The 20,446-nt window shown below is 46.1% G+C and overlaps 9 non-coding genes across 9 annotated transcripts; all 9 read right to left on the bottom strand.

Moving 5' to 3' along the window:
• Window positions 1–1,257: 1,257 nt before the first annotated feature.
• On the bottom strand, window positions 1,258–1,448 carry LOC130314524 (U2 spliceosomal RNA). The gene has a single exon (XR_008862195.1). It is a non-coding gene; the product is annotated as a U2 spliceosomal RNA (small nuclear RNA).
• Window positions 1,449–3,542: 2,094 nt separating this feature from the next.
• On the bottom strand, window positions 3,543–3,733 carry LOC130314523 (U2 spliceosomal RNA). The gene has a single exon (XR_008862194.1). It is a non-coding gene; the product is annotated as a U2 spliceosomal RNA (small nuclear RNA).
• Window positions 3,734–5,818: 2,085 nt separating this feature from the next.
• On the bottom strand, window positions 5,819–6,009 carry LOC130314522 (U2 spliceosomal RNA). Its single transcript, XR_008862193.1, has one exon. It is a non-coding gene; the product is annotated as a U2 spliceosomal RNA (small nuclear RNA).
• Window positions 6,010–8,081: 2,072 nt separating this feature from the next.
• Window positions 8,082–8,272, bottom strand: LOC130314521 (U2 spliceosomal RNA). The gene has a single exon (XR_008862192.1). It is a non-coding gene; the product is annotated as a U2 spliceosomal RNA (small nuclear RNA).
• A 2,093-nt stretch (window positions 8,273–10,365) lies between these two features.
• LOC130314529 (U2 spliceosomal RNA) lies at window positions 10,366–10,556 on the bottom strand. The gene has a single exon (XR_008862199.1). It is a non-coding gene; the product is annotated as a U2 spliceosomal RNA (small nuclear RNA).
• A 2,106-nt stretch (window positions 10,557–12,662) lies between these two features.
• Window positions 12,663–12,853, bottom strand: LOC130314519 (U2 spliceosomal RNA). The gene has a single exon (XR_008862190.1). It is a non-coding gene; the product is annotated as a U2 spliceosomal RNA (small nuclear RNA).
• Window positions 12,854–14,939: 2,086 nt separating this feature from the next.
• Window positions 14,940–15,130, bottom strand: LOC130314518 (U2 spliceosomal RNA). Its single transcript, XR_008862189.1, has one exon. It is a non-coding gene; the product is annotated as a U2 spliceosomal RNA (small nuclear RNA).
• Window positions 15,131–17,217: 2,087 nt separating this feature from the next.
• LOC130314516 (U2 spliceosomal RNA) lies at window positions 17,218–17,408 on the bottom strand. The gene has a single exon (XR_008862188.1). It is a non-coding gene; the product is annotated as a U2 spliceosomal RNA (small nuclear RNA).
• A 2,091-nt stretch (window positions 17,409–19,499) lies between these two features.
• On the bottom strand, window positions 19,500–19,690 carry LOC130314515 (U2 spliceosomal RNA). Its single transcript, XR_008862187.1, has one exon. It is a non-coding gene; the product is annotated as a U2 spliceosomal RNA (small nuclear RNA).
• Window positions 19,691–20,446: the final 756 nt, after the last annotated feature.

Here is a 20,446-nt window from a genome sequence, read left to right as displayed (position 1 = left end):
CAGCGGCTGCAATATCTCAACGGAGAATACGTTTATATCTATGTGTGTGTGTGCGCATATATATATATATATATATATATATATATATATATATATATATATTTCTCCGCCGAAATCACTTTTAAACCCATTTCCACCTTTTTTTCCCTTCTCTTCCTCTTACTTTTTTTTCACGTTTTTTTACGTTTTTCTCCTTTTCGCCTCTTTTCTGGGCGTATTATTCTTCTTTTTCTTCTTTTTTTTCGTCTAATGCATACCCCATCAGTGCAGCAATGCTTATTCAATACCGCCAGCAGATGGAGACACTGGGGGATAATTTTCTAAGGATTTATACTGATTTTTCCTGTCTGAATTTGTCGCACAGAAAGTTGCAGGCCAAATATGTGTGACATTTCTGCGACTTTAGCTTCTAGAGCATTTTTACAACATTATACATAGGTGCTGAATACATAAAAAGCGACTGTTCAGCGACAGACAAGTCGCATCGGCTGAAAGTAGGCCAGAATGTCAGTCCATGTTGGAGCAGGTTTAGATACAGTCTAAAGCATAGATCTCAAAGTCTGTGCACAGAATTTAGCAAGGGCCTCGCACCTTCTGATGCATCAGGTAGGTGCACAATAGCATAGCCTAACCCTCTGTACTTTGGTCTATATTGATGCGGGACATAGACAGCCAGCTGATGACCAATCCATTAGTGCAATGGATGGCTGGAAGCATTTGTCTTTGCCTTTGCAATACCACAGAAGCAATGCATGGTCAATGTACAGCAATGACACACCTGTGTGAACAGCCAGGAGACCCCCCCCCCCATGTTATGTTACATAGTTACATAGTTAGTACGGTCGAAAAAAGACATATGTCCATCAAGTTCAACCAGGGAATTAAGGGGTAGGGGTGTGGCGCGATATTGGGGAAGGGATGAGATTTTATATTTCTTCATAAGCATTAATCTTATTTTGTCAATTAGGAACATTCAGCACCCACCCGCTATCAAGGCAGCTGCCTATCATGTCATGCCCTACCTGCACAGGTGTGCTGGCTACTCAAATGATCCAATTAAGGAGGCCATTTAGTCAGCAGCAGCAGAAGTCCTGTGCCTGGACGCTCCAACAGGGGCCAGACACAAGCAGAAGCAGCAGCAGCACCACCTTTTGTTTTTTGGCTGCAGCAGCAGCAAGGCCCACAGGGCTGGCTAGCTGGCTAGCCAGCAAGCAGGTAGCAATGAAAGTAGGAATCTTTCTTTTTAACCCTGTAAGGGGGTGGTGCACTGTACCCGAAGATACTGCCATATCGGGTCAATGCATAGGGCGACGGAAGCAAGCTTCGAAATCGGCCCCCGTTCTCAAAAATCCATTTAATATATGGTCCCCAGATAGGGGACGTATCAGATATTAAACTGATAAGAACAGATACTACACTTGATCTTAGCCAAAAGGCCGAGAAGCGATAACCGTGAAAGGAGCGGGCCCAACAAGGTCCCCTTCATGGGCACTATCACTGCTTGCTGTCAGGGAGGCTGCCAGACAATTTTCCATGCACACTCTGGGCTGGGGGGCAGTCAACCACCAGTACACACAGCAGAACCTAAACCCATACCATTATTGCTAAGCAGCAAGACAGGGGCCCATTGCACTCCCACGGGGCCTTTTTAAATGCAATCCATAACCCGGATTTGCCAGGAACCCTTCTTACTCCTCCTACTTGCATGTGACACTGGGCTTAGGATCTGCATAGGAAACACACACACAAGCACACACCTACCTTTGTTGCCTGCAGATGCCTCCTTGGCTGTCCCCAAACGGTATCAAACCAACACCCACGGGAAGCTGTAAGCATAGAGGACATGCCTGCACCCCATTGGACTTACCTGTGTGGGTTAAATCCGGGTTATTTGACAACCTATGGCGGTGATGGTTCTGCTCAGGCAGAGCAGTGCTGATGCTCCTCATAAAGCTGTCGCTGCTGTGAAGGTTCTAGGTGACATCACAAATCCCTATGGTTACATACACAACAAAGCTGGGTTGTTGTTGTTTACACTCTGCAAGGCCTGTGGAAGTGAGTGACATCATAGCACTGTAGTTCTGAGGGTTCAAGATGGATGCAACAATCTCCTGTTGCTTCTATGAAGGCCGTAATAGACGACATCACCAAACAGCTCCATAGTCACATACACAGCAAAGGAGAGATGTTGTTTACACCTAGTGATGTCAGTGGTATTGAGTGACATCACAGCACAGTGCTAAGGCTCCTGGGCCTGGACACAGCAGCGGCTGCAATATCTCAACGGAGAATACGTTTATATCTATGTGTGTGTGTGCGCATATATATATATATATATATATATATATATATATATATATATTTCTCCGCCGAAATCACTTTTAAACCCATTTCCACCTTTTTTTCCCTTCTCTTCCTCTTACTTTTTTTTCACGTTTTTTTACGTTTTTCTCCTTTTCGCCTCTTTTCTGGGCGTATTATTCTTCTTTTTCTTCTTTTTTTTCGTCTAATGCATACCCCATCAGTGCAGCAATGCTTATTCAATACCGCCAGCAGATGGAGACACTGGGGGATAATTTTCTAAGGATTTATACTGATTTTTCCTGTCTGAATTTGTCGCACAGAAAGTTGCAGGCCAAATATGTGTGACATTTCTGCGACTTTAGCTTCTAGAGCATTTTTACAACATTATACATAGGTGCTGAATACATAAAAAACGACTGTTCAGCGACAGACAAGTCGCATCGGCTGAAAGTAGGCCAGAATGTCAGTCCATGTTGGAGCAGGTTTAGATACAGTCTAAAGCATAGATCTCAAAGTCTGTGCACAGAATTTAGCAAGGGCCTCGCACCTTCTGATGCATCAGGTAGGTGCACAATAGCATAGCCTAACCCTCTGTACTTTGGTCTATATTGATGCGGGACATAGACAGCCAGCTGATGACCAATCCATTAGTGCAATGGATGGCTGGAAGCATTTGTCTTTGCCTTTGCAATACCACAGAAGCAATGCATGGTCAATGTACAGCAATGACACACCTGTGTGAACAGCCAGGAGACCCCCCCCCCATGTTATGTTACATAGTTACATAGTTAGTACGGTCGAAAAAAGACATATGTCCATCAAGTTCAACCAGGGAATTAAGGGGTAGGGGTGTGGCGCGATATTGGGGAAGGGATGAGATTTTATATTTCTTCATAAGCATTAATCTTATTTTGTCAATTAGGAACATTTTGTCAATTAGGAACATTCAGCACCCACCCGCTATCAAGGCAGCTGCCTATCATGTCATGCCCTACCTGCACAGGTGTGCTGGCTACTCAAATGATCCAATTAAGGAGGCCATTTAGTCAGCAGCAGCAGAAGTCCTGTGCCTGGACGCTCCAACAGGGGCCAGACACAAGCAGAAGCAGAAGCAGCAGCAAGCCACCACCTTTTGTTTTTTGGCTGCAGCAGCAGCAAGGCCCACAGGGCTGGCTAGCTGGCTAGCCAGCAAGCAGGTAGCAATGAAAGTAGGAATCTTTCTTTTTAACCCTGTAAGGGGGTGGTGCACTGTACCCGAAGATACTGCCATATCGGGTCAATGCATAGGGCGACGGAAGCAAGCTTCGAAATCGGCCCCCGTTCTCAAAAATCCATTTAATATATGGTCCCCAGATAGGGGACGTATCAGATATTAAACTGATAAGAACAGATACTACACTTGATCTTAGCCAAAAGGCCGAGAAGCGATAACCGTGAAAGGGGCGGGCCCAACAAGGTCCCCTTCATGGGCACTATCACTGCTTGCTGTCAGGGAGGCTGCCAGACAATTTTCCATGCACACTCTGGGCTGGGGGGCAGTCAACCACCAGTACACACAGCAGAACCTAAACCCATACCATTATTGCTAAGCAGCAAGACAGGGGCCCATTGCACTCCCACGGGGCCTTTTTAAATGCAATCCATAACCCGGATTTGCCAGGAACCCTTCTTACTCCTCCTACTTGCATGTGACACTGGGCTTAGGATCTGCATAGGAAACACACACACAAGCACACACCTACCTTTGTTGCCTGCAGATGCCTCCTTGGCTGTCCCCAAACGGTATCAAACCAACACCCACGGGAAGCTGTAAGCATAGAGGACATGCCTGCACCCCATTGGACTTACCTGTGTGGGTTAAATCCGGGTTATTTGACAACCTATGGCGGTGATGGTTCTGCTCAGGCAGAGCAGTGCTGATGCTCCTCATAAAGCTGTCGCTGCTGTGAAGGTTCTAGGTGACATCACAAATCCCTATGGTTACATACACAACAAAGCTGGGTTGTTGTTGTTTACACTCTGCAAGGCCTGTGGAAGTGAGTGACATCATAGCACTGTAGTTCTGAGGGTTCAAGATGGATGCAACAATCTCCTGTTGCTTCTATGAAGGCCGTAATAGACGACATCACCAAACAGCTCCATAGTCACATACACAGCAAAGGAGAGATGTTGTTTACACCTAGTGATGTCAGTGGTATTGAGTGACATCACAGCACAGTGCTAAGGCTCCTGGGCCTGGACACAGCAGCGGCTGCAATATCTCAACGGAGAATACGTTTATATCTATGTGTGTGTGTGCGCATATATATATATATATATATATATATATATATATATATATATTTCTCCGCCAAAATCACTTTTAAACCCATTTCCACCTTTTTTTCCCTTCTCTTCCTCTTACTTTTTTTTCACGTTTTTTTACGTTTTTCTCCTTTTCGCCTCTTTTCTGGGCGTATTATTCTTCTTTTTCTTCTTTTTTTTCGTCTAATGCATACCCCATCAGTGCAGCAATGCTTATTCAATACCGCCAGCAGATGGAGACACTGGGGGATAATTTTCTAAGGATTTATACTGATTTTTCCTGTCTGAATTTGTCGCACAGAAAGTTGCAGGCCAAATATGTGTGACATTTCTGCGACTTTAGCTTCTAGAGCATTTTTACAACATTATACATAGGTGCTGAATACATAAAAAGCGACTGTTCAGCGACAGACAAGTCGCATCGGCTGAAAGTAGGCCAGAATGTCAGTCCATGTTGGAGCAGGTTTAGATACAGTCTAAAGCATAGATCTCAAAGTCTGTGCACAGAATTTAGCAAGGGCCTCGCACCTTCTGATGCATCAGGTAGGTGCACAATAGCATAGCCTAACCCTCTGTACTTTGGTCTATATTGATGCGGGACATAGACAGCCAGCTGATGACCAATCCATTAGTGCAATGGATGGCTGGAAGCATTTGTCTTTGCCTTTGCAATACCACAGAAGCAATGCATGGTCAATGTACAGCAATGACACACCTGTGTGAACAGCCAGGAGACCCCCCCCCCCCATGTTATGTTACATAGTTACATAGTTAGTACGGTCGAAAAAAGACATATGTCCATCAAGTTCAACCAGGGAATTAAGGGGTAGGGGTGTGGCGCGATATTGGGGAAGGGATGAGATTTTATATTTCTTCATAAGCATTAATCTTATTTTGTCAATTAGGAACATTCAGCACCCACCCGCTATCAAGGCAGCTGCCTATCATGTCATGCCCTACCTGCACAGGTGTGCTGGCTACTCAAATGATCCAATTAAGGAGGCCATTTAGTCAGCAGCAGCAGAAGTCCTGTGCCTGGACGCTCCAACAGGGGCCAGACACAAGCAGAAGCAGAAGCAGCAGAAGCAGCAGCAGCACCACCTTTTGTTTTTTGGCTGCAGCAGCAGCAAGGCCCACAGGGCTGGCTAGCTGGCTAGCCAGCAAGCAGGTAGCAATGAAAGTAGGAATCTTTCTTTTTAACCCTGTAAGGGGGTGGTGCACTGTACCCGAAGATACTGCCATATCGGGTCAATGCATAGGGCGACGGAAGCAAGCTTCGAAATCGGCCCCCGTTCTCAAAAATCCATTTAATATATGGTCCCCAGATAGGGGACGTATCAGATATTAAACTGATAAGAACAGATACTACACTTGATCTTAGCCAAAAGGCCGAGAAGCGATAACCGTGAAAGGGGCGGGCCCAACAAGGTCCCCTTCATGGGCACTATCACTGCTTGCTGTCAGGGAGGCTGCCAGACAATTTTCCATGCACACTCTGGGCTGGGGGGCAGTCAACCACCAGTACACACAGCAGAACCTAAACCCATACCATTATTGCTAAGCAGCAAGACAGGGGCCCATTGCACTCCCACGGGGCCTTTTTAAATGCAATCCATAACCCGGATTTGCCAGGAACCCTTCTTACTCCTCCTACTTGCATGTGACACTGGGCTTAGGATCTGCATAGGAAACACACACACAAGCACACACCTACCTTTGTTGCCTGCAGATGCCTCCTTGGCTGTCCCCAAACGGTATCAAACCAACACCCACGGGAAGCTGTAAGCATAGAGGACATGCCTGCACCCCATTGGACTTACCTGTGTGGGTTAAATCCGGGTTATTTGACAACCTATGGCGGTGATGGTTCTGCTCAGGCAGAGCAGTGCTGATGCTCCTCATAAAGCTGTCGCTGCTGTGAAGGTTCTAGGTGACATCACAAATCCCTATGGTTACATACACAACAAAGCTGGGTTGTTGTTGTTTACACTCTGCAAGGCCTGTGGAAGTGAGTGACATCATAGCACTGTAGTTCTGAGGGTTCAAGATGGATGCAACAATCTCCTGTTGCTTCTATGAAGGCCGTAATAGACGACATCACCAAACAGCTCCATAGTCACATACACAGCAAAGGAGAGATGTTGTTTACACCTAGTGATGTCAGTGGTATTGAGTGACATCACAGCACAGTGCTAAGGCTCCTGGGCCTGGACACAGCAGCGGCTGCAATATCTCAACGGAGAATACGTTTATATCTATGTGTGTGTGTGCGCATATATATATATATATATATATATATATATTTCTCCGCCGAAATCACTTTTAAACCCATTTCCACCTTTTTTTCCCTTCTCTTCCTCTTACTTTTTTTTCACGTTTTTTTACGTTTTTCTCCTTTTCGCCTCTTTTCTGGGCGTATTATTCTTCTTTTTCTTCTTTTTTTTCGTCTAATGCATACCCCATCAGTGCAGCAATGCTTATTCAATACCGCCAGCAGATGGAGACACTGGGGGATAATTTTCTAAGGATTTATACTGATTTTTCCTGTCTGAATTTGTCGCACAGAAAGTTGCAGGCCAAATATGTGTGACATTTCTGCGACTTTAGCTTCTAGAGCATTTTTACAACATTATACATAGGTGCTGAATACATAAAAAGCGACTGTTCAGCGACAGACAAGTCGCATCGGCTGAAAGTAGGCCAGAATGTCAGTCCATGTTGGAGCAGGTTTAGATACAGTCTAAAGCATAGATCTCAAAGTCTGTGCACAGAATTTAGCAAGGGCCTCGCACCTTCTGATGCATCAGGTAGGTGCACAATAGCATAGCCTAACCCTCTGTACTTTGGTCTATATTGATGCGGGACATAGACAGCCAGCTGATGACCAATCCATTAGTGCAATGGATGGCTGGAAGCATTTGTCTTTGCCTTTGCAATACCACAGAAGCAATGCATGGTCAATGTACAGCAATGACACACCTGTGTGAACAGCCAGGAGACCCCCCCCCCCATGTTATGTTACATAGTTACATAGTTAGTACGGTCGAAAAAAGACATATGTCCATCAAGTTCAACCAGGGAATTAAGGGGTAGGGGTGTGGCGCGATATTGGGGAAGGGATGAGATTTTATATTTCTTCATAAGCATTAATCTTATTTTGTCAATTAGGAACATTCAGCACCCACCCGCTATCAAGGCAGCTGCCTATCATGTCATGCCCTACCTGCACAGGTGTGCTGGCTACTCAAATGATCCAATTAAGGAGGCCATTTAGTCAGCAGCAGCAGAAGTCCTGTGCCTGGACGCTCCAACAGGGGCCAGACACAAGCAGAAGCAGAAGCAGCAGAAGCAGCAGCAGCACCACCTTTTGTTTTTTGGCTGCAGCAGCAGCAAGGCCCACAGGGCTGGCTAGCTGGCTAGCCAGCAAGCAGGTAGCAATGAAAGTAGGAATCTTTCTTTTTAACCCTGTAAGGGGGTGGTGCACTGTACCCGAAGATACTGCCATATCGGGTCAATGCATAGGGCGACGGAAGCAAGCTTCGAAATCGGCCCCCGTTCTCAAAAATCCATTTAATATATGGTCCCCAGATAGGGGACGTATCAGATATTAAACTGATAAGAACAGATACTACACTTGATCTTAGCCAAAAGGCCGAGAAGCGATAACCGTGAAAGGGGCGGGCCCAACAAGGTCCCCTTCATGGGCACTATCACTGCTTGCTGTCAGGGAGGCTGCCAGACAATTTTCCATGCACACTCTGGGCTGGGGGGCAGTCAACCACCAGTACACACAGCAGAACCTAAACCCATACCATTATTGCTAAGCAGCAAGACAGGGGCCCATTGCACTCCCACGGGGCCTTTTTAAATGCAATCCATAACCCGGATTTGCCAGGAACCCTTCTTACTCCTCCTACTTGCATGTGACACTGGGCTTAGGATCTGCATAGGAAACACACACACAAGCACACACCTACCTTTGTTGCCTGCAGATGCCTCCTTGGCTGTCCCCAAACGGTATCAAACCAACACCCACGGGAAGCTGTAAGCATAGAGGACATGCCTGCACCCCATTGGACTTACCTGTGTGGGTTAAATCCGGGTTATTTGACAACCTATGGCGGTGATGGTTCTGCTCAGGCAGAGCAGTGCTGATGCTCCTCATAAAGCTGTCGCTGCTGTGAAGGTTCTAGGTGACATCACAAATCCCTATGGTTACATACACAACAAAGCTGGGTTGTTGTTGTTTACACTCTGCAAGGCCTGTGGAAGTGAGTGACATCATAGCACTGTAGTTCTGAGGGTTCAAGATGGATGCAACAATCTCCTGTTGCTTCTATGAAGGCCGTAATAGACGACATCACCAAACAGCTCCATAGTCACATACACAGCAAAGGAGAGATGTTGTTTACACCTAGTGATGTCAGTGGTATTGAGTGACATCACAGCACAGTGCTAAGGCTCCTGGGCCTGGACACAGCAGCGGCTGCAATATCTCAACGGAGAATACGTTTATATCTATGTGTGTGTGTGCGCATATATATATATATATATATATATATATATATATATATATATATATATATTTCTCCGCCGAAATCACTTTTAAACCCATTTCCACCTTTTTTTCCCTTCTCTTCCTCTTACTTTTTTTTCACGTTTTTTTACGTTTTTCTCCTTTTCGCCTCTTTTCTGGGCGTATTATTCTTCTTTTTCTTCTTTTTTTTCGTCTAATGCATACCCCATCAGTGCAGCAATGCTTATTCAATACCGCCAGCAGATGGAGACACTGGGGGATAATTTTCTAAGGATTTATACTGATTTTTCCTGTCTGAATTTGTCGCACAGAAAGTTGCAGGCCAAATATGTGTGACATTTCTGCGACTTTAGCTTCTAGAGCATTTTTACAACATTATACATAGGTGCTGAATACATAAAAAGCGACTGTTCAGCGACAGACAAGTCGCATCGGCTGAAAGTAGGCCAGAATGTCAGTCCATGTTGGAGCAGGTTTAGATACAGTCTAAAGCATAGATCTCAAAGTCTGTGCACAGAATTTAGCAAGGGCCTCGCACCTTCTGATGCATCAGGTAGGTGCACAATAGCATAGCCTAACCCTCTGTACTTTGGTCTATATTGATGCGGGACATAGACAGCCAGCTGATGACCAATCCATTAGTGCAATGGATGGCTGGAAGCATTTGTCTTTGCCTTTGCAATACCACAGAAGCAATGCATGGTCAATGTACAGCAATGACACACCTGTGTGAACAGCCAGGAGACCCCCCCCCCCCATGTTATGTTACATAGTTACATAGTTAGTACGGTCGAAAAAAGACATATGTCCATCAAGTTCAACCAGGGAATTAAGGGGTAGGGGTGTGGCGCGATATTGGGGAAGGGATGAGATTTTATATTTCTTCATAAGCATTAATCTTATTTTGTCAATTAGGAACATTCAGCACCCACCCGCTATCAAGGCAGCTGCCTATCATGTCATGCCCTACCTGCACAGGTGTGCTGGCTACTCAAATGATCCAATTAAGGAGGCCATTTAGTCAGCAGCAGCAGAAGTCCTGTGCCTGGACGCTCCAACAGGGGCCAGACACAAGCAGAAGCAGAAGCAGCAGAAGCAGCAGCAGCACCACCTTTTGTTTTTTGGCTGCAGCAGCAGCAAGGCCCACAGGGCTGGCTAGCTGGCTAGCCAGCAAGCAGGTAGCAATGAAAGTAGGAATCTTTCTTTTTAACCCTGTAAGGGGGTGGTGCACTGTACCCGAAGATACTGCCATATCGGGTCAATGCATAGGGCGACGGAAGCAAGCTTCGAAATCGGCCCCCGTTCTCAAAAATCCATTTAATATATGGTCCCCAGATAGGGGACGTATCAGATATTAAAATGATAAGAACAGATACTACACTTGATCTTAGCCAAAAGGCCGAGAAGCGATAACCGTGAAAGGGGCGGGCCCAACAAGGTCCCCTTCATGGGCACTATCACTGCTTGCTGTCAGGGAGGCTGCCAGACAATTTTCCATGCACACTCTGGGCTGGGGGGCAGTCAACCACCAGTACACACAGCAGAACCTAAACCCATACCATTATTGCTAAGCAGCAAGACAGGGGCCCATTGCACTCCCACGGGGCCTTTTTAAATGCAATCCATAACCCGGATTTGCCAGGAACCCTTCTTACTCCTCCTACTTGCATGTGACACTGGGCTTAGGATCTGCATAGGAAACACACACACAAGCACACACCTACCTTTGTTGCCTGCAGATGCCTCCTTGGCTGTCCCCAAACGGTATCAAACCAACACCCACGGGAAGCTGTAAGCATAGAGGACATGCCTGCACCCCATTGGACTTACCTGTGTGGGTTAAATCCGGGTTATTTGACAACCTATGGCGGTGATGGTTCTGCTCAGGCAGAGCAGTGCTGATGCTCCTCATAAAGCTGTCGCTGCTGTGAAGGTTCTAGGTGACATCACAAATCCCTATGGTTACATACACAACAAAGCTGGGTTGTTGTTGTTTACACTCTGCAAGGCCTGTGGAAGTGAGTGACATCATAGCACTGTAGTTCTGAGGGTTCAAGATGGATGCAACAATCTCCTGTTGCTTCTATGAAGGCCGTAATAGACGACATCACCAAACAGCTCCATAGTCACATACACAGCAAAGGAGAGATGTTGTTTACACCTAGTGATGTCAGTGGTATTGAGTGACATCACAGCACAGTGCTAAGGCTCCTGGGCCTGGACACAGCAGCGGCTGCAATATCTCAACGGAGAATACGTTTATATCTATGTGTGTGTGTGCGCATATATATATATATATATATATATATATATATATATATATATATATATATATATATATTTCTCCGCCGAAATCACTTTTAAACCCATTTCCACCTTTTTTTCCCTTCTCTTCCTCTTACTTTTTTTTCACGTTTTTTTACGTTTTTCTCCTTTTCGCCTCTTTTCTGGGCGTATTATTCTTCTTTTTCTTCTTTTTTTTCGTCTAATGCATACCCCATCAGTGCAGCAATGCTTATTCAATACCGCCAGCAGATGGAGACACTGGGGGATAATTTTCTAAGGATTTATACTGATTTTTCCTGTCTGAATTTGTCGCACAGAAAGTTGCAGGCCAAATATGTGTGACATTTCTGCGAATTTAGCTTCTAGAGCATTTTTACAACATTATACATAGGTGCTGAATACATAAAAAGCGACTGTTCAGCGACAGACAAGTCGCATCGGCTGAAAGTAGGCCAGAATGTCAGTCCATGTTGGAGCAGGTTTAGATACAGTCTAAAGCATAGATCTCAAAGTCTGTGCACAGAATTTAGCAAGGGCCTCGCACCTTCTGATGCATCAGGTAGGTGCACAATAGCATAGCCTAACCCTCTGTACTTTGGTCTATATTGATGCGGGACATAGACAGCCAGCTGATGACCAATCCATTAGTGCAATGGATGGCTGGAAGCATTTGTCTTTGCCTTTGCAATACCACAGAAGCAATGCATGGTCAATGTACAGCAATGACACACCTGTGTGAACAGCCAGGAGACCCCCCCCCCCCCCCCCATGTTATGTTACATAGTTACATAGTTAGTACGGTCGAAAAAAGACATATGTCCATCAAGTTCAACCAGGGAATTAAGGGGTAGGGGTGTGGCGCGATATTGGGGAAGGGATGAGATTTTATATTTCTTCATAAGCATTAATCTTATTTTGTCAATTAGGAACATTCAGCACCCACCCGCTATCAAGGCAGCTGCCTATCATGTCATGCCCTACCTGCACAGGTGTGCTGGCTACTCAAATGATCCAATTAAGGAGGCCATTTAGTCAGCAGCAGCAGAAGTCCTGTGCCTGGACGCTCCAACAGGGGCCAGACACAAGCAGAAGCAGAAGCAGCAGAAGCAGCAGCAGCACCACCTTTTGTTTTTTGGCTGCAGCAGCAGCAAGGCCCACAGGGCTGGCTAGCTGGCTAGCCAGCAAGCAGGTAGCAATGAAAGTAGGAATCTTTCTTTTTAACCCTGTAAGGGGGTGGTGCACTGTACCCGAAGATACTGCCATATCGGGTCAATGCATAGGGCGACGGAAGCAAGCTTCGAAATCGGCCCCCGTTCTCAAAAATCCATTTAATATATGGTCCCCAGATAGGGGACGTATCAGATATTAAACTGATAAGAACAGATACTACACTTGATCTTAGCCAAAAGGCCGAGAAGCGATAACCGTGAAAGGGGCGGGCCCAACAAGGTCCCCTTCATGGGCACTATCACTGCTTGCTGTCAGGGAGGCTGCCAGACAATTTTCCATGCACACTCTGGGCTGGGGGGCAGTCAACCACCAGTACACACAGCAGAACCTAAACCCATACCATTATTGCTAAGCAGCAAGACAGGGGCCCATTGCACTCCCACGGGGCCTTTTTAAATGCAATCCATAACCCGGATTTACCAGGAACCCTTCTTACTCCTCCTACTTGCATGTGACACTGGGCTTAGGATCTGCATAGGAAACACACACACAAGCACACACCTACCTTTGTTGCCTGCAGATGCCTCCTTGGCTGTCCCCAAACGGTATCAAACCAACACCCACGGGAAGCTGTAAGCATAGAGGACATGCCTGCACCCCATTGGACTTACCTGTGTGGGTTAAATCCGGGTTATTTGACAACCTATGGCGGTGATGGTTCTGCTCAGGCAGAGCAGTGCTGATGCTCCTCATAAAGCTGTCGCTGCTGTGAAGGTTCTAGGTGACATCACAAATCCCTATGGTTACATACACAACAAAGCTGGGTTGTTGTTGTTTACACTCTGCAAGGCCTGTGGAAGTGAGTGACATCATAGCACTGTAGTTCTGAGGGTTCAAGATGGATGCAACAATCTCCTGTTGCTTCTATGAAGGCCGTAATAGACGACATCACCAAACAGCTCCATAGTCACATACACAGCAAAGGAGAGATGTTGTTTACACCTAGTGATGTCAGTGGTATTGAGTGACATCACAGCACAGTGCTAAGGCTCCTGGGCCTGGACACAGCAGCGGCTGCAATATCTCAACGGAGAATACGTTTATATCTATGTGTGTGTGTGCGCATATATATATATATATATATATATATATATATATATATTTCTCCGCCGAAATCACTTTTAAACCCATTTCCACCTTTTTTTCCCCTTCTCTTCCTCTTACTTTTTTTTCACGTTTTTTTACGTTTTTCTCCTTTTCGCCTCTTTTCTGGGCGTATTATTCTTCTTTTTCTTCTTTTTTTTCGTCTAATGCATACCCCATCAGTGCAGCAATGCTTATTCAATACCGCCAGCAGATGGAGACACTGGGGGATAATTTTCTAAGGATTTATACTGATTTTTCCTGTCTGAATTTGTCGCACAGAAAGTTGCAGGCCAAATATGTGTGACATTTCTGCGACTTTAGCTTCTAGAGCATTTTTACAACATTATACATAGGTGCTGAATACATAAAAAGCGACTGTTCAGCGACAGACAAGTCGCATCGGCTGAAAGTAGGCCAGAATGTCAGTCCATGTTGGAGCAGGTTTAGATACAGTCTAAAGCATAGATCTCAAAGTCTGTGCACAGAATTTAGCAAGGGCCTCGCACCTTCTGATGCATCAGGTAGGTGCACAATAGCATAGCCTAACCCTCTGTACTTTGGTCTATATTGATGCGGGACATAGACAGCCAGCTGATGACCAATCCATTAGTGCAATGGATGGCTGGAAGCATTTGTCTTTGCCTTTGCAATACCACAGAAGCAATGCATGGTCAATGTACAGCAATGACACACCTGTGTGAACAGCCAGGAGACCCCCCCCCCCCCCCCATGTTATGTTACATAGTTACATAGTTAGTACGGTCGAAAAAAGACATATGTCCATCAAGTTCAACCAGGGAATTAAGGGGTAGGGGTGTGGCGCGATATTGGGGAAGGGATGAGATTTTATATTTCTTCATAAGCATTAATCTTATTTTGTCAATTAGGAACATTCAGCACCCACCCGCTATCAAGGCAGCTGCCTATCATGTCATGCCCTACCTGCACAGGTGTGCTGGCTACTCAAATGATCCAATTAAGGAGGCCATTTAGTCAGCAGCAGCAGAAGTCCTGTGCCTGGACGCTCCAACAGGGGCCAGACACAAGCAGAAGCAGAAGCAGCAGAAGCAGCAGCAGCACCACCTTTTGTTTTTTGGCTGCAGCAGCAGCAAGGCCCACAGGGCTGGCTAGCTGGCTAGCCAGCAAGCAGGTAGCAATGAAAGTAGGAATCTTTCTTTTTAACCCTGTAAGGGGGTGGTGCACTGTACCCGAAGATACTGCCATATCGGGTCAATGCATAGGGCGACGGAAGCAAGCTTCGAAATCGGCCCCCGTTCTCAAAAATCCATTTAATATATGGTCCCCAGATAGGGGACGTATCAGATATTAAACTGATAAGAACAGATACTACACTTGATCTTAGCCAAAAGGCCGAGAAGCGATAACCGTGAAAGGGGCGGGCCCAACAAGGTCCCCTTCATGGGCACTATCACTGCTTGCTGTCAGGGAGGCTGCCAGACAATTTTCCATGCACACTCTGGGCTGGGGGGCAGTCAACCACCAGTACACACAGCAGAACCTAAACCCATACCATTATTGCTAAGCAGCAAGACAGGGGCCCATTGCACTCCCACGGGGCCTTTTTAAATGCAATCCATAACCCGGATTTGCCAGGAACCCTTCTTACTCCTCCTACTTGCATGTGACACTGGGCTTAGGATCTGCATAGGAAACACACACACAAGCACACACCTACCTTTGTTGCCTGCAGATGCCTCCTTGGCTGTCCCCAAACGGTATCAAACCAACACCCACGGGAAGCTGTAAGCATAGAGGACATGCCTGCACCCCATTGGACTTACCTGTGTGGGTTAAATCCGGGTTATTTGACAACCTATGGCGGTGATGGTTCTGCTCAGGCAGAGCAGTGCTGATGCTCCTCATAAAGCTGTCGCTGCTGTGAAGGTTCTAGGTGACATCACAAATCCCTATGGTTACATACACAACAAAGCTGGGTTGTTGTTGTTTACACTCTGCAAGGCCTGTGGAAGTGAGTGACATCATAGCACTGTAGTTCTGAGGGTTCAAGATGGATGCAACAATCTCCTGTTGCTTCTATGAAGGCCGTAATAGACGACATCACCAAACAGCTCCATAGTCACATACACAGCAAAGGAGAGATGTTGTTTACACCTAGTGATGTCAGTGGTATTGAGTGACATCACAGCACAGTGCTAAGGCTCCTGGGCCTGGACACAGCAGCGGCTGCAATATCTCAACGGAGAATACGTTTATATCTATGTGTGTGTGTGCGCATATATATATATATATATATATATATATATATATATATATATATATTTCTCCGCCGAAATCACTTTTAAACCCATTTCCACCTTTTTTTCCCTTCTCTTCCTCTTACTTTTTTTTCACGTTTTTTTACGTTTTTCTCCTTTTCGCCTCTTTTCTGGGCGTATTATTCTTCTTTTTCTTCTTTTTTTTCGTCTAATGCATACCCCATCAGTGCAGCAATGCTTATTCAATACCGCCAGCAGATGGAGACACTGGGGGATAATTTTCTAAGGATTTATACTGATTTTTCCTGTCTGAATTTGTCGCACAGAAAGTTGCAGGCCAAATATGTGTGACATTTCTGCGACTTTAGCTTCTAGAGCATTTTTACAACATTATACATAGGTGCTGAATACATAAAAAGCGACTGTTCAGCGACAGACAAGTCGCATCGGCTGAAAGTAGGCCAGAATGTCAGTCCATGTTGGAGCAGGTTTAGATACAGTCTAAAGCATAGATCTCAAAGTCTGTGCACAGAATTTAGCAAGGGCCTCGCACCTTCTGATGCATCAGGTAGGTGCACAATAGCATAGCCTAACCCTCTGTACTTTGGTCTATATTGATGCGGGACATAGACAGCCAGCTGATGACCAATCCATTAGTGCAATGGATGGCTGGAAGCATTTGTCTTTGCCTTTGCAATACCACAGAAGCAATGCATGGTCAATGTACAGCAATGACACACCTGTGTGAACAGCCAGGAGACCCCCCCCCCCCCCCCCATGTTATGTTACATAGTTACATAGTTAGTACGGTCGAAAAAAGACATATGTCCATCAAGTTCAACCAGGGAATTAAGGGGTAGGGGTGTGGCGCGATATTGGGGAAGGGATGAGATTTTATATTTCTTCATAAGCATTAATCTTATTTTGTCAATTAGGAACATTCAGCACCCACCCGCTATCAAGGCAGCTGCCTATCATGTCATGCCCTACCTGCACAGGTGTGCTGGCTACTCAAATGATCCAATTAAGGAGGCCATTTAGTCAGCAGCAGCAGAAGTCCTGTGCCTGGACGCTCCAACAGGGGCCAGACACAAGCAGAAGCAGAAGCAGCAGGTGGTGGTGACCTTTTGTTTTTTGGCTGCAGCAGCAGCAAGGCCCACAGGGCTGGCTAGCTGGCTAGCCAGCAAGCAGGTAGCAATGAAAGTAGGAATCTTTCTTTTTAACCCTGTAAGGGGGTGGTGCACTGTACCCGAAGATACTGCCATATCGGGTCAATGCATAGGGCGACGGAAGCAAGCTTCGAAATCGGCCCCCGTTCTCAAAAATCCATTTAATATATGGTCCCCAGATAGGGGACGTATCAGATATTAAACTGATAAGAACAGATACTACACTTGATCTTAGCCAAAAGGCCGAGAAGCGATAACCGTGAAAGGGGCGGGCCCAACAAGGTCCCCTTCATGGGCACTATCACTGCTTGCTGTCAGGGAGGCTGCCAGACAATTTTCCATGCACACTCTGGGCTGGGGGGCAGTCAACCACCAGTACACACAGCAGAACCTAAACCCATACCATTATTGCTAAGCAGCAAGACAGGGGCCCATTGCACTCCCACGGGGCCTTTTTAAATGCAATCCATAACCCGGATTTGCCAGGAACCCTTCTTACTCCTCCTACTTGCATGTGACACTGGGCTTAGGATCTGCATAGGAAACACACACACAAGCACACACCTACCTTTGTTGCCTGCAGATGCCTCCTTGGCTGTCCCCAAACGGTATCAAACCAACACCCACGGGAAGCTGTAAGCATAGAGGACATGCCTGCACCCCATTGGACTTACCTGTGTGGGTTAAATCCGGGTTATTTGACAACCTATGGCGGTGATGGTTCTGCTCAGGCAGAGCAGTGCTGATGCTCCTCATAAAGCTGTCGCTGCTGTGAAGGTTCTAGGTGACATCACAAATCCCTATGGTTACATACACAACAAAGCTGGGTTGTTGTTGTTTACACTCTGCAAGGCCTGTGGAAGTGAGTGACATCATAGCACTGTAGTTCTGAGGGTTCAAGATGGATGCAACAATCTCCTGTTGCTTCTATGAAGGCCGTAATAGACGACATCACCAAACAGCTCCATAGTCACATACACAGCAAAGGAGAGATGTTGTTTACACCTAGTGATGTCAGTGGTATTGAGTGACATCACAGCACAGTGCTAAGGCTCCTGGGCCTGGACACAGCAGCGGCTGCAATATCTCAACGGAGAATACGTTTATATCTATGTGTGTGTGTGCGCATATATATATATATATATATATATATATATATATATATATATTTCTCCGCCGAAATCACTTTTAAACCCATTTCCACCTTTTTTTCCCTTCTCTTCCTCTTACTTTTTTTTCACGTTTTTTTACGTTTTTCTCCTTTTCGCCTCTTTTCTGGGCGTATTATTCTTCTTTTTCTTCTTTTTTTTCGTCTAATGCATACCCCATCAGTGCAGCAATGCTTATTCAATACCGCCAGCAGATGGAGACACTGGGGGATAATTTTCTAAGGATTTATACTGATTTTTCCTGTCTGAATTTGTCGCACAGAAAGTTGCAGGCCAAATATGTGTGACATTTCTGCGAATTTAGCTTCTAGAGCATTTTTACAACATTATACATAGGTGCTGAATACATAAAAAGCGACTGTTCAGCGACAGACAAGTCGCATCGGCTGAAAGTAGGCCAGAATGTCAGTCCATGTTGGAGCAGGTTTAGATACAGTCTAAAGCATAGATCTCAAAGTCTGTGCACAGAATTTAGCAAGGGCCTCGCACCTTCTGATGCATCAGGTAGGTGCACAATAGCATAGCCTAACCCTCTGTACTTTGGTCTATATTGATGCGGGACATAGACAGCCAGCTGATGACCAATCCATTAGTGCAATGGATGGCTGGAAGCATTTGTCTTTGCCTTTGCAATACCACAGAAGCAATGCATGGTCAATGTACAGCAATGACACACCTGTGTGAACAGCCAGGAGACCCCCCCCCCCCCCCCCCATGTTATGTTACATAGTTACATAGTTAGTACGGTCGAAAAAAGACATATGTCCATCAAGTTCAACCAGGGAATTAAGGGGTAGGGGTGTGGCGCGATATTGGGGAAGGGATGAGATTTTATATTTCTTCATAAGCATTAATCTTATTTTGTCAATTAGGAACATTCAGCACCCACCCGCTATCAAGGCAGCTGCCTATCATGTCATGCCCTACCTGCACAGGTGTGCTGGCTACTCAAATGATCCAATTAAGGAGGCCATTTAGTCAGCAGCAGCAGAAGTCCTGTGCCTGGACGCTCCAACAGGGGCCAGACACAAGCAGAAGCAGAAGCAGCAGAAGCAGCAGCAGCACCACCTTTTGTTTTTTGGCTGCAGCAGCAGCAAGGCCCACAGGGCTGGCTAGCTGGCTAGCCAGCAAGCAGGTAGCAATGAAAGTAGGAATCTTTCTTTTTAACCCTGTAAGGGGGTGGTGCACTGTACCCGAAGATACTGCCATATCGGGTCAATGCATAGGGCGACGGAAGCAAGCTTCGAAATCGGCCCCCGTTCTCAAAAATCCATTTAATATATGGTCCCCAGATAGGGGACGTATCAGATATTAAACTGATAAGAACAGATACTACACTTGATCTTAGCCAAAAGGCCGAGAAGCGATAACCGTGAAAGGGGCGGGCCCAACAAGGTCCCCTTCATGGGCACTATCACTGCTTGCTGTCAGGGAGGCTGCCAGACAATTTTCCATGCACACTCTGGGCTGGGGGGCAGTCAACCACCAGTACACACAGCAGAACCTAAACCCATACCATTATTGCTAAGCAGCAAGACAGGGGCCCATTGCACTCCCACGGGGCCTTTTTAAATGCAATCCATAACCCGGATTTGCCAGGAACCCTTCTTACTCCTCCTACTTGCATGTGACACTGGGCTTAGGATCTGCATAGGAAACACACACACAAGCACACACCTACCTTTGTTGCCTGCAGATGCCTCCTTGGCTGTCCCCAAACGGTATCAAACCAACACCCACGGGAAGCTGTAAGCATAGAGGACATGCCTGCACCCCATTGGACTTACCTGTGTGGGTTAAATCCGGGTTATTTGACAACCTATGGCGGTGATGGTTCTGCTCAGGCAGAGCAGTGCTGATGCTCCTCATAAAGCTGTCGCTGCTGTGAAGGTTCTAGGTGACATCACAAATCCCTATGGTTACATACACAACAAAGCTGGGTTGTTGTTGTTTACACTCTGCAAGGCCTGTGGAAGTGAGTGACATCATAGCACTGTAGTTCTGAGGGTTCAAGATGGATGCAACAATCTCCTGTTGCTTCTATGAAGGCCGTAATAGACGACATCACCAAACAGCTCCATAGTCACATACACAGCAAAGGAGAGATGTTGTTTACACCTAGTG

Source organism: Hyla sarda, unplaced genomic scaffold (genome assembly GCF_029499605.1).
Source record: "Hyla sarda isolate aHylSar1 unplaced genomic scaffold, aHylSar1.hap1 scaffold_1829, whole genome shotgun sequence".
Classification (NCBI taxonomy): Eukaryota; Metazoa; Chordata; class Amphibia; order Anura; family Hylidae; genus Hyla; species Hyla sarda.
Note: the sequence above shows the minus strand (reverse complement) of the source record. Positions and strands in the feature narration are given on the sequence as shown.